Raw genomic sequence first — 14,913 nt, 5'->3', positions numbered from 1 at the left:
TATGAAATGTGCAAGAACAAGTGATCATGGACTTAGAAGACCCAAAGATGCTGAACACTTATGCAGCAGTGGGAAAGCCAGGAAGCAATCCAGCGATGCCTCAGAATTCCCAAAAGGTAAGAAATGAGTCTGGTTACATAACTCCAAAGTGTAAATCCAGCACTTTGGGAGGCTGAGGCAGGGGGATCACTTGAGGTTAGGGGTTTGGTGCCAGCCTGGTCAACATAGTGAGATCTCATCTTTAGAAAAAATAAAAATAATTATTAATTAAATAGTTGGGTGAGGTGGTGCCCTCATTAAAAGGAAGTGGCTTTGGACTCACACATCTGCACTTTACTCCTGCCCTGTTTAAAAATAAGAGTTAATTGCGTAGACATTTGTCATTTCTTTACCTTTTTTCTGCCTTTGAAATAGTCTTAGAGCTCCTTGTTTTGCTGAACTAGAAAACAGAAATTAAGAAATTATCAGAAATGATAAAATAAATTGATATTTGCTTGTTTATTTCTAATTCTTATGATCATTCAGCAGCATAATAATTATTAATTAAATAGTTGGGTGTGGTGGTGCACACTTGTAGCCCTAGCTACTAAGGAGTCTGAGGGGTGGATCACTTGAGCCCAGGAGTTCAAGGTTGTGGTGTGCTAAGAACACATCACTGCACTCCAGCCTGGGTGAAGAGCAAGACCCTATCTCTGAGGGGGAAAAAAAGGTAAGAAATAGTAACAGCATAAATATCTAAGGAGAGGGCAAAGGGGGTGGTTAACAAAAAATTGGAATTTGATGAAAGTCTATTTGAGAAATTGTTGAAAATCCAGATCTCACTCAACATTTCAGCAGAAGACTCTTGGAGGCTTATTTTCTAGCAAGAATGGAATGGAAAGTCCCTGGATGTCTCAAGAGAAAAAGTAGGAGAAAGAATGCTACACCCAAATAGGAGCAGCCAGTGAGTTCGTACTCAACTGATCACATTTCTCTCACCATTCAGTTTCTAGAAAGCTGGCAGCATCAGCCAGACTTTTAACTTTCGGCAAAAGTACTCTTTAGGTAAAAGTACTCTTCTCAAAAGAAAAGATACCGTAATTTGAGGCTTCCCAGCCAAAGATTACAACCAGTTCATCCCCAGGGAATTGGTTGTAATCTTTCTACAAAAAAAATTCAACAAGCCTATAGCTTTTAAACAGTTTTTGGTGCCCTACTTCACAGAACAGATTAAAAAAGGATTAGTAGACACCTCATGAAAACCTGTAACATGAAAGATAGAAACAAAACTCACAAATATACAAATACAGAAAAAGCACTAGAAGGAAACAGACTATATAAGGAGACAAAAACCTCAAATATAGATGTATTGATAATCCCAGAAAAATTTTAAAAAGAAATTGCATTCATGACACAAAGATAGAATCGTATACATATATATGTGTGCTTAGAGAACAAGAAACCTGTTAAAAATGTAAAATATGATATTTAAAAAAATCTCAGTGCAACAGTTGAAAGACAAGATAAAAAAAATAGGGTGGGGCCAAGAATGCCAACTAGAAGCAGTGGCGATCAGAGGCTCCCATCAAAAGAAACCTTAAAAAGCATGTGAATCCTTCACCAGCAACCAAGGTGTGCAGGTTCTCTCATCAAAATTGGCTAGAAGACTGGTGTGACCCGTGAAGAAAAAGAAGAGCAGTGTGGTGTGACAGCCCACCTGAGAGCCACACAAGGAAGGGGAATCCCCTCCCCCCAGTCAAGGGAGGTGGTGAGTGAGTGCATTACCCAGCCGAGGAAACTGCTTTTTCCATGGAATTGTCTAACCCATGAACCAGAAGATCTCATTTGTGAACCTACACCACCAGGGCCTAGCATCCCAACCCCAGAATGCACAGATTCTCACAGCCTCTCAGCTAGAATCTGCTTAAGCCTACCAAGCTTCTGGGGAGGGGGGTGACCAGCACCAGCTGCAACTGCCTGCTGTCTAAGCCATTTGTGCTCCTTGGGGGAGGGGCAGCAGCCATCGCCGGGACTCACAACTGCCTAACATGTTAAGCTCCCTGGGTAGGTAAAGGGCAGCACCCATTTCTATAGGTCCAGAATGCAATTATCTCCTGGTGGAGCTAGGGAGGCTGGACAACTTGGTCCCAAGACTTGTCCCCACAGCCAAACACACTGGCTGTGGCAGTCTTCGGCCAGAGGGCCTCTTCAGGCCCAACCCTGACCCATCCTTCCTCACCGGGCAGGGCCTCCCTGAAGGATCTCCAGTAACTCCAGCCAGAAGCTCAAAGACAGAACCCAGATCTCTCTGGGCCTGAGCCCCTAGGGGGAGTGGTGGGAGTGGTGGCTGTAGTCTCTGCAGACCAGCAGACTTAGCCTCTGATCTTGGTAGTTCTGAGGAATCCAGGCAGCCCAGATGAGTGGGTTTCCTCTCAGTGAAACACACTGTCCACCAAGGGACAAGTGCTTTGTTAACTGGGTCCTGCCCCCCATGCCACCCAACTGGGTGAGACCCTCCAACAGGGATTGTCAGACACCCTATACAGAAGCAATCCTACTGGCATCAGTTTCGTGCCCCTCGAGGTCAGAGGTCCCAGAAGAAGGAGCAGGCACCCATCTTTGCTGCTCTCCAGTCTCCTTGAGTGACATATCCAGGCATGGGAGTGAATCATGAATAGGGCCTGAAACGAACCCCCGCAAGCTGTGGTAGCCCTACAGAAGAGGGACCTGACTATCGAAAGAAAAACAAACAGAAAGTGACATCAGCAAAACAACAAAAAGGCTCCCACAAAAACCCCATTTAAGGGTAAGCAGCCTCAAAGACCAAAACTAGACAAACTTACAAAGATGAGAAAGAATCAACGAAAAAATGCTGAAAACCCAAAAGACCAGAGTGCCTCTTCTCCTTCAAATGATTGCAACATCTCTCCATCATGGACGCAGAATGGGGTGGAGGATCAGATGCATGAATTCACAGAAGTAGGCTGCAGAAGATGGGCAATAAAAAACTATGATCAGCTAAAGAAGCATGTTGTAACCCAGTGCAAACAAGCTAAGAACACTGATAAAAGTTTAGAGGAACTGCTAACTAGAATAACCATTGTAAAGAGGACCATAAATGAACTGACGGAGCTGGAAAATGCAGCATAAGAACTTCATGAAGCATAAACAAGTATCAACAGCTGAGTTGACCAAGCAGAAGAAAGCATATCAGAATTTGAAGACCATTTTACTGAAATAAGACATGCAGACAAGAATTGAGAAGAAAGAATGAAAAGGAATGAACAAAGTCTCCAACAAATAATGGGACTTTATAAAAAGACTAACCCTATGATTGACTGGAGTACCAGAAGTAGATGGGGAGTATGGAAACAAGCTGCAAAACACACTTCAGGATATTATCCAGGAGAACTTCCCCAAATTAGCAAGACAGGCAAACATGCAGATTCAGGAAATACAGAGAACACCGTTAAGATATTCCATGAGAAGATCAACTCCAAGACACATAATCATCAGATTCTCCAAGGTTGAAAGGAATGAAAAGCTGTTAAGGGCAGCCAGAGAGAAATGTCAGATCACCTGTGAAGGAGAGCCCATCAGACTAACAGCAGACCTCTCAGTCGAAACTCTATAAGTCAGAAGAGATTAAGGGCCAATATTCAACATTCTTAAAGAAAAGAATTTCCAACCCAGAATTTCATATCCAGCCAAACTTAGCTTCATAGTGAAGGAGAAATAAAATCCTTCCCAGACAAGCAAATGCTGAGGGATTTCGTTATCACTAGGCCTGCCTCGCAAGAGCTCCTGAAAGAAGTACTAAATATAGAAAGGAATAACTGGTATTAGCCACTGCAAAAACACACCAAAGTATAAAGACCAATGACACTTTGAAGAAACTGCATCAACTAGTGTGCAAAATAACCAAATAGCAGCATGATACCAGGATCAAATTCACATATAACAATACTAACCTTGAATGTAAATGGGCTAAATGCCCCAATGAAAAGACACATATTGGCAAATTGGATGAGGAATCAAGACCCATCAATATGCTGTATTCAGGAGACCCATCGTACATGAAAAGACACACACAGGCTCAAAATAAAGTAATAGAGGAAAATTTACCAAGCAAATGGAAAGCAAAAAAAAACAAAAACAAAAACAAACAAAAAAAAAAACAGGGGTTGCTGTCCTAGTCTCTGACCAAACAGACTTTAAACCAATAAAGATCAAAAAAGACAAAGAAGGGCATTACATAATGGTAAAGGGAACAATTCAATAAAATAACTATTCTAAATATATATACACCCAATAAAGGAGCACCCAGATTTATAAAACAAGTTCTTAAAGACCTACAAAGAGACTTAGATTCCCACACAATAATTGTGGGAGACTGTAACACTGACTGTCAGTATTAGGCATATCAACAAGACAGAAAATTAACAAGGATATTGAGGACTTGAACTCAGACCTGGATCAACTGGACCTAGTATATATCTACAGAAATCCCAAATAAACAGAATATGCATTCTTCTCAGTGCCATGTAGCACTTATTCTAAAATCGACCACATAATTGGTAGTAAAACACTCCTCAGCAAATGCAAAAGAATGGAAATCATAACAGTCTTTGAGGCCATGGTGCAATCAAATTAGAAACCAGGATTAAGAAACTCACTCAAAACCATGCAATTTCATGGAAATCGAACAATCTGCTCCTGAATGACTTCTGGGTAAATAATGAAATTAAGGCAGAAATCAAGAACTTCTTTGAAATCAATGAGAACAAAGAGACAATGTACCTGAATCTCAGGGACACAGCTAAAGCAGCGTTAAAAGGGAAATGTATAGCACTCAATGCCCACATCAGAAAGCTGTAAAGATCTCAAATCGACACCCAACATCACAATTAAAACAGCTAGAGAGGCAGGAGCAAACTAATTGAAAACTAGCAGAAGACACAAAATAACTAAGATCAGAGAAGAATTGAAGGAGATAGAGACCAAAAAAAAAAATTTCCTCCAAAAAAGTAAACAAATCCAGGAACTGTTTTTGTTTTTTTAAAAAAGTCAACAAAATAGATAGACTACAAGCTAGACTAATAAAGAAGACAGAATAATCAAATAGACAAAATAAAAAATGATAAAGGGGATACCACCACCAACCCCACAGAAATACAAACCACCATCAAAGAGTAGTATAAATACCTCTACACAAATAAACTGGAAAACCTAGAAGAAATGGATGAATTCCTGGATGTATACACTCTACCAAGACTAAACCAGGAAGAAGTTAAGTCCCTGAATAGACCAATAAGAAGCTCTGAAATTGAGGCAGTAATTAATAGACTATCAACCAAAAAAACCCTAGGACTAGACAGATTCATAGCTGAATTCTGCCAGAAATACAAAGAGGAGCTGGTACCATTCCTTCTGAAACTATTCCAAACAACTGAAAAAGAGGGACTCCTCCCAAACTCATTTTATGAAGCCAGCATCCTGATACCAAAACTGGGAAGAGACACAACAAAAAAAGGAAACTTCAGGTCAATATCCCTGATGAACATCGATGCGAAAATCATCAATAAAATACTGGCAAACCAAATCCAACAGCAATCAAAAAGCTTATCCACTATGATCAAGTTGGCTTCATCCCTGGGATGCAAGGTTGGCTCAACATACTTAAATCAATAAAAGTAATCCATCACATAAGCAGAACCAAAAACAAACATCATATCATTATTTCAATAGATGCAGAAAAGACCTTTCATAAAATTCAACATCCCTTCATGTTAAAAACTCTCAATAAACTAGGTATTGATGGAACATATCTCAAAATAATAAGAGCTATTTATGACAAACCCACAGCCAATATCATATTGAATGGGAAACTGGAAGCATTCTCTTTGAAAGCTGGTACAAGAAAAGGATTCCCTCTCTCATCACTCTTTATCAACATAGTATTGAAAGTTCTGGCCAGGGAAATCAGGCAAGAGAAAGAAATATAAGGTTTTCAAACAAGAAGAGAGGAAGTAAAGTTGTCTCTGTTTGCAGATGAGATGAATTGATATTTAGAAAATCCCATCATCTCAACCCAAAAACTTCTTGAACTAACAAGCAACTTCAGCAAAGTCTCAGGATACAAAATCAATGTGCAAAAATCACAAGCACTTCTTTACACCAACAATAGGGAAGCAGAGAGCCAAATCATGAGTGAACTCCCATTCACAATCATTACAAAGAGAATAAAATACCTAGGGATACAGCTAACAAGGGATGCAAAGGACCTCTTCAAGGAGAACCACAAACCACTAATCAAAGAAATAAGAGAGGACACAAACAAACAAACAAACAATTCCATCCTCATGGATAGGAAGAATCAACATCATGAAAAATGACCATATTGTCCAAAGTACTCTATAGATTCAATGCTATTCCCATCAAACTACCATTGACATTCCTCACAGAATTTTGAAAAACCTACTATAAATTTCATATGGAACCAAAGAAGACCCCGTATAGCCAAGACAATCCTAAGCAAAAAGAACAAAACTGGAGGCATCATGGTACCTGACTTCAAACTACACTACAAGGCTACAGTAAGCAAAACAGCATGGTACTGGCACCAAAACAGATATATTGACCACTGGAGCAGAACAGAGGCCTCAGAAATAACACCACACATCTACAACCATCTGATCTCTGATAAATCTGGCAAAAACAAGCAATGGGGAAAGCATCTCCTATTCAGTAAATCATGCTAGGAAAACTGGCTAGCCATTTGCAGAAAATTGAAACTGGACCCCTTCCTTACACCTTATACAAAAATTTAACTCAAAGTGGATTAAAGACTTAAATGCAATATGCAAAACCATAAAAACCCTTGAAGAAAACCTAGGCAAAACCATTTAGGACATAGGCATGGGCAAAGACTTAATGACAAAAATGCCAAAAGCAATTGTAACAAAAGCCAAAATTGACAAATGGAATCTAATTAAACTAAAGAGCTTCTGCACAGCAAAAGAAACTATCATCAGAGTGAACAGGCAACCTACAGAATGGGAGAAAATTTTTGCAAGCTACCCATCTGACAAAGGTCTAATATCCAGAATTAACAAGGAATTTAAGCATATTTACAAGAAAAAGAGAAACAACCCCATCAAAAAGTAGTCGAAGTATATGAACAGACACGTCTCAGAAAAAATATATTTATGCGGCCAATAAACATATTAAAAAAAAGCTCAACATCACTGATCATTAGAGAAATGCAAGTCAAAACCACAATGAGATGCCATCTCACACCAGTCAGAATGGCAACTATTAAAAAGTCCGGAAACAATAGGTGCTGGCAAGGATGTGGAGAAATAGGAACACTTTTACAATGTTGGTGGGAATATAGTTCAACCATTGCGGAAGACAGTGTGGTGATTCCTCAAGGATCTAGAACCAGAAATACCATTTGACCTAGCAATCCCCTTACTGGGTATATACCCAAAGGAATATAAATCGTTCTACCATAAAGACACATGCACACGTATGTTTACTGCAGCACTATTTACAATAGCAAAAACATGGAACCAACCCAAATGACCATCAACCATAGACTGGATAAAGAATATGTGATACATATACACCATGGAATACTACACAGCCATAAAAAGGAAAGAGATCACATCCTTTGCAGGGAAATAGATGAAGCTGGAAGCCATCATCCTCAGCAAACTAACACAGGAACAGAAAACCAAACATTACATGTTCTCACCCATAAGTGGGAGTTTAACATTGAGAACACATGGACACAGAGAGGGGAACAATACACACCAGGGTCTGTTGGGGGTCAGGGGGTGAGGGGAGGGAACTTAGAGGATGGATCAATAGGTGTAGCAAACCACCATGGCACATGTATATCTGTGTAACAAAGCTGCACGCTCTGCACATGTATCCCATTTTTTTTTTTTTTTTGATGAATTTTTTTAAAAGATGAAAAAAATAGCCCAGAAAGAAGAGCAAAGTTTTTCCTGAAACACGAGGGTTTCAGTCAAGGTCCTGCTGCTCACAGCACAGAAAGCCAATCACTGACACAACAAGTATTGCCAAGGAAGAAGGATTTAATTGGGTGCTGCATCTGAGGAGATGGGAGCTCAATCTCAAATCCATCTGCCTGACCACTAAAACTCGGGGTTTATATAGCAGGGAAAAAAAAATATAATACGTGTAAGAAAACAGGAACTGGGGAGGGGTAAAGAAGCAATCAGGATGAATGTGGGGTCCAAAGTCTCATTGTCTGGCTGTGGTGATCTCATGAGTTTCAGTTCTTTGATACTTTTATTCTCCAGAGGCCTGAGGGTCCTTTGCTGAGGAAGGAACTCACATAAAACAAATGTAAGCTTCAAGCTTTAAAACGAGAAAGGTCAATTTCTATGTTTATCCAAAAGGACAGTCTATGGGACTACTCGGTCAGCTTCAATGTGACAAAAAGATGAGTTATATGAGATTTATACGAAAAGCAGTGAGTCAGCCCAAAAGGCATAACATACAAATGATAAAGAAAACAGAGCACAGTAAATCATTAAATAATCAAGAAAATTTCTCTGAACTAAAAGACAAGAATTCCAAAGTTGAAAGATTCTATTAATATCCCATTAAGTGGAATAAGAGTTTACCCTAGAGAACTTCAGAGTATAAATTCGGAATCACGGATGAAACAGAAGATTCTAACACTTTCAGAAAGATAAATAGGTCACATTTAAGGAATGAGAAAGCAGATTGGCTTTGGACCACTTAAGAGCAGTTAGCAGCTAAAATACAATGAAGACATTACTTTTTAACTGAGGTTAAAGAGATTTGCCTCGTGTTTTTTTTCCTGCCCTAACTGACAGATTAATGGTTAGGAGAGATTGAAGACACTTTCATACATTCAAGAGTTTCGCAAATTTAGCTGCCAAGCATCCTTCATGGAAAACTTCTAAAGGAGTGCTCTATGAAAATGAGAAAATAACCAAGGAAAAGGGAGATATGGGATCCAGAAGATGAAATTTTCTTTGCCTTTTTATTAAGGCAAATATAAAGGCAAAGAAAACCTCCAGGATGAAGATGATAGGAGGTACCAGGAATGCAACAATTCATTGGACAGAAAGATCAAGAATGGGGAAGTTTTGAAGGTTCCAGGAATATATTCTATAAGAAAATTAGAATGATAGAATAACTTATGTAACCGGGAGACTTTGGGCATCTTTCATTGGTTAGTACATAGAAAATAAAGCTAACAACAAATAAGATGATTATTAACTACAGAGGAAAAACATGCTTTAAAAAGGCAAAGTAGAGCCGGGCGTGGTGGCTCACGCCTGTAATCCCAGCACTTTGGGAGGCTGAGGCAGGCGGATCATGAGGTCAGGAGATGGAGACCAGCCTGGCTAACACGGTGAAACTCCATCTCTACTAAAAATACAAAAAATTAGCCGGGCGAGGTGGCGGGCGCCTGTAGTCCCAGCTACTCGGGAGGCTGAGGCAGAAGAATGGCGTGAACCCGGGAGGCGTAGCTCGAAGTGAGCTAAGATCGCGCCACTGCACTCCAGCCTGGGCGACAGAGTGAGACTCTGTAATTAAAAAAAAAAAAAAAAAAAAAAAAAGGGAAAGTAGTCACAGTTTATACATAGCTTACCTGTGAACAGTGCTTGCCTGAATATAATAATTTGTCCTGAATACTTCTAATCAAAATTATCTAATAATTATAGAGGGAAGATAGAGAATTGAGAAGTATGTATATTTTCTCTCTGGAACATAGTAAGTAAAAGAGCTCAATCTCTTTCTTCCATTGTAGAAAGTGGGAAGGATTAAGAAATAGAAATATATTCTTCTTGTTATCAACAATTGCTCTTATTATTTTTACTTATACCAGTGGAGGAAAAATACCAGAAGTAACAGCTAAAACAGATGAACGTTGCCTCTGAGAAAATGGAAATGGAAGGAAGGGTAGGGGCAACTGATGTTTTTCTTTTTTTTTTTTTTTTTTCCCATCATTAAACAAATATTTATTAACCAGCCCATAAAAATAATGAAGTTACTCACACTGAGTCCTAGTCCATTCTATTTTTCTGATTTGCATAAGCGAAGGTCTAAGTTCTGGAGCCAGCCCTTCAGAGGTCTTGAGAATGAAGGATGGTTAAGTTTATTTGGACAACATGAAGGACTTTTCATCATAACTGAAGCCATTTTATAATGTAGAAATTTCTACTTCCTATTTTAAGTAAGGAAAGTCCATTCTTGAGAATATGTTATCCAACAACTAAAACACTCTCAGGATTTGTTACTTGTCGGTGATTTATGCTGACTCCGCCTTCTGTTATCATTCGATACCCTCGGGGACCATCTGGAATGGCATTTGCTTTGCGGCAAGTATCTAGGACACTTGTTCCAGGATCGAGAAACAATTCAGAAAATGGAGCTTCTTTAAACAACTCTTTTAACTCCTGATCAGACATGACCTCCAGTGCATCTATGCTACTGTGATAAAGGGCTTGTGTACACCTTTTAGCAGAATCCAATCCTTCTCGTCCATGAACAAGCTTTGTTACTTCTGCTGCCAGTCGTTTCTGAGCACCCCGCCTTTCTGGCTCTTTGACATGCAGCTGCATGATATGATCAATCTCTGGAAGGGGCAGGAAAGTGAACAGCTTCAGGTACCTTTCCACTGAATCGTCTGGTTGCCTGACAAAGAATTGATACAATTCAAATGGAGATGTCTTATCTCTGTTTAGCCAAACAGCGTTGCCAGCAGACTTTCTCAGCTTTGCTCCAGTTGTACTTGTAATTAGAGGAACGGTGATTCCAAATACATTTTCTCCACTCAACTTGTTGATGAACTCATATCCGGACATAATGTTGCCTAGTTGATCAGATCCGCCCAGCTGGACCCTGCATCCATGTCGCTGGAAGAGGTAATAGAAGTCATAGGCCTGGAGCACCTGGTAAAAGAATTTGGCCAAGCTCATGCCCTCCGCGCTCTTGAGCCGCAGCTGCACGCTCTGCCGGCTCAGCAGCGTCCCCATGCGGAAGTGACCCCCAACTGCCGCCAGAAAGTCCACCAGGTGCTGCTTCTGGTACCAGGCCGAGTTGTCCAGCACAGTGAAGCTGCCCCAGGAGCGCCCATCAGTGAAAAGCTGCTGGTGATTAGCCGCCAGAGCCTCAAGCCCTAGGCGCAGGGCGCGCGCGTTGGCTCGCACGCGCTCTGTCTCCAGCGCCTCGCGTTCCTTGGTACGGCAGCTCGGGTCTCCCAGGCGCGCCGTGGCGCCTCCCACCAGCGCGATCACGTTGTGGCCCGCTCGCTGCAAATGAAACAGGCCCAGCAGCGCAAGAAGGTGGCCCACATGAAGCGAGTCTGCCGTGGGGTCGAAGCCACAGTAAATGGTTTGGGGAAAACTCGCCGTGCCACGGTCAAAGAGCTCTGGGAGTTCTATTTTCGTCCCCGTCTCCGGGAAGAAGTCCTTGAACAGACCTCGAGCCTTCTGCGCTGCCAGTAACCCCTGAGGGCCCGAGTGGGCCTTACGCAGCCCCAAGGGCAAGAATACTGAGAGATTTAGGGTACCAGACCAACGGCCCCAGGAAAAGGACCGAAAGATGGGCGCCGCCATATTGATGGCGGCACGAAGGGAATGCTGATGTTTTTCTTAATAAGACTTGTAGAACCACTTAGCCCTTTTAAATATGTGCAAATGTAATTTTTACTATCATAAAAATAAAATTTAAAGAAAATTTATGATTACACTAAAATGTGTTATTTTTTAACAATTAGAAGTTGATTCATTGACTTGCATAGCCAGGATAATGTTTATAGAAATATTATACTTTCCATTAAAATATGTATTCATATTACACCACTTCTTAGAGCTGGGCCATTAAAAGATTGTAACTTGGTACCATTCTTATCATTATTATTAAATTCAGGATTACATGTGCCCTTTCACCTAAAATTTTGTGATCACCCATCAACTACTTCAGTATGTGAAACAAGCTTTTTTTTTTTTTCCTCCAATAGCTAATATAACATTGAGAAAAAATCTAAATGCAGGAAGGAATATAAGGATGTCACTATCATCCATAGTCTTCAATTATGAATATTTTTATTTACTTAAATAACCATGTTGCTGAAATTACAAAATTAAAGAATTATAGCACCAATAGTGAAAAATGTGTTATTGTGATGACGTAGGTCCTGGCAAGACCTAGTTGCTTTCTTGTCATGTATTAGACCTCAAATGTAACGTAGGTAAACATTTCTGGCTAGGATCAAATGTAGTATACCTATGTAGACTGCTCAAGACAAAAATAAGGGCACTTACCCAGTGGTCTATGTGGTGATACTTAAGGAATTATTTGTGTATGGCTGTGTGTGTATGTGTGCTTAATTCTTAGAGAAATAAAAAGGACCAAAATGGCTTGGAAATTCTTTAAGTGTATTGACTACATGATAATAAGCTTGGCCTCTTTTAAAAGGATGTTATTTACTATTGGTCTCCTAAATTAACTGATTTTTTTATAAGTGTTTCATTTATTGTTTCCATTTTATGATAAAATAATGGAAGCAGTAAGTCATCTCCTTAATTAGAAAAAAATGATTAGTAAAATTTAATGAGTTGCAACACTTAGGGAAAACCAAGAAGATACATACTAGAGAGGATGAAGAGAACAATAAGGAGAACAGACCAGGCTTTTGTTTTACCTTTTCTACATCATTAACTTGTACAACATTATCTAATAGTTTTATAATTTTTTCTGTATTCTAAAATACCAACAAGCAATATCAGCACGAATCTGAAATAGCAGATTCTCTCTCCTACAAACCAGGTGTCGAAAAGTTCAGTGAAGTGTTTTGAAATAATAAAACAAGTAAGAAAAAAATAAAAGAAATGGATAATGAGGCCAAAAGAAAATATATTTTCAAATGAGCTTTCAAATCAAGAAAGGACAATATGAGCTAGATATTGAAATAAAGAGTGATGGAAGTCATTTAGAAAACCTGTACATAAAGAATTTTTGTACTTTATAGAAGTGAACAAAGTGTCAGTGAATCTCAAGTTCAGTAAATATTACCTGAAGTCAAATTATCTGTGAAGTAGGAAAATATGATTCCAAAGTCACTTATGGCTCATTTCTCTGTACTATCAATAAGCATGGTTGACTTCTTCTCTATTGTGTGCAACATCAGCACACCTTCAGGTCACTTACAAAGTTACAGGTGGCCCAAACTTATCCTAGCAGCTCTTTGGAATGAGAGTCCTGTGAGGGAAAGCACTTTAAAAAATGTAATCCAATCCTTAGTCTATCTATGCCAGCTAAACCATAAATAACATTAAAATAATTACATTGATTATATAAAGAGTAAAGCATCCAATTTTACAATTTTATATAAAATAAAATATTCCTAAAACACAGGTGGCAAATACCAATATTAATTTACTTTTAGGGTTTCCAACAATAAGACAATGTGACTAAGGTGAATGCAAGAGAAAATGCTGTAATGAAATATAACCAGCATTAACTATCTTAAATTTATAATTAATTTTTTATGTTCAACAGATAGATATTTATATAGACGTATACATAGATGTATATACACACACACGGTTGAATGAGTCAAAAATTTCCATTAAAATTGTGAAATAGAAATCCATCACTTCTCTCCCTAACAACTGCATTTCCCACACCTCAGAGTTCACTTTCAACATTTGTAGATGTTGCTTTACCTACATATTATCAAATAACGTTGTAATATTGATGCTTTAAAAAACGTTAAATGTCAATTTGTTGATTTTCCACAATGGGGAATGTGAATTTAGCATTGTTTTCACCGTCTAACCCTCTCTACTGCACAAATTTCTGCATGCTTCAAAGAGAGTTTTAACTTTACTTAGAGTAATATTCAAGGTTTACATTATTATTGTATTTTTTAAAATTCTGGCTGGGCTACATTTTACACTAGAATTATTTTTCTTTTCTTGAGAAACTCTCTGTATACTTTGTTGGTATTAAAGCTACTGTTTTTTGTTGGTTTAGTTTTCTGTGTCCTAACTCTTCCTGAGTTGTTGGAAATTCATAAAAATTGTATCAAGTTCCTGAATGCAACTCTTCAGAGGCCTCTGATCTGCTCCAACTAGCTTGGTTGTGATCCATGCCTTGGAAATTCCATAATCCAGAAATTTACCTTCAACTTCAACCTGGAGCAATCTCTTTCTCTCTTTTCTGAGTTGGAGCTTCCATATCCTGCATCCTATGTTTTTCTCCTTCTTGATTTACTCTCTCATTAGGGTGAAACAACTTTTCCAGTAGCTTTGTAAGAAAGACAGCCTGGGCAATAAATTACAGTCATGTACCGCATAGCAACGTTTTGGTTCACAATGAACCACATATAGACAGTAGCCTCATAAAATTATAATGGAGCTGGAAAGCAGCATCCTAGCCCAATGCATTACTCATGGTTTGTGCTGATGTTGGTGTAAAGAAACCAGTTTACACCAACTCGCTGCCAGCTGTTTACAAGTATAGCACATACAATCACGTATAGTTCATAATACTTAGCATTTATAATAAATGACAATGTTACTGGTTTATGTATTTACTACACTATACTTGCTTATTATTAGTCTAGAGTGTACTTCTTTTACTTACATGAAAAATAGTTAACTGTAATAAACCCTCAGGCAGGTTCTTGGGTAGCTATTCCAGAAGAAGATGCTATTATCACAGGAGATGACAGCTCCATGCATGCTTTTGCCACTGCTGACCTTCCTATGGAAAAAAACATGTGGAGGTAGAAGACAGTGATTACTGAAGATCCTGACCCATAGTAGGCCTAGGCTGATATGTGTGTTTATGTCTTAGTTTTTAACAAAAATATTTAAAAAGTAAATAATAATAATAAAATGCTTTACAAATAGA

The 14,913-nt window shown here is 39.0% G+C and overlaps 1 pseudogene; it reads right to left on the bottom strand.

Annotated features, from left to right (window-relative positions):
• Positions 1-9,998: 9,998 nt before the first annotated feature.
• Positions 9,999-11,630, bottom strand: LOC103228400 (tyrosine--tRNA ligase, mitochondrial pseudogene; annotated as a pseudogene).
• Between the last annotated feature and the right edge of the window lie 3,283 nt (positions 11,631-14,913).

Source organism: Chlorocebus sabaeus, chromosome 22 (assembly GCF_047675955.1).
Source record: "Chlorocebus sabaeus isolate Y175 chromosome 22, mChlSab1.0.hap1, whole genome shotgun sequence".
Lineage (NCBI taxonomy): Eukaryota > Metazoa > Chordata > Mammalia > Primates > Cercopithecidae > Chlorocebus > Chlorocebus sabaeus.
The sequence above is the reverse complement of the archived record's forward strand: the minus strand, read 5'-3'. Positions and strand labels throughout refer to the sequence as shown.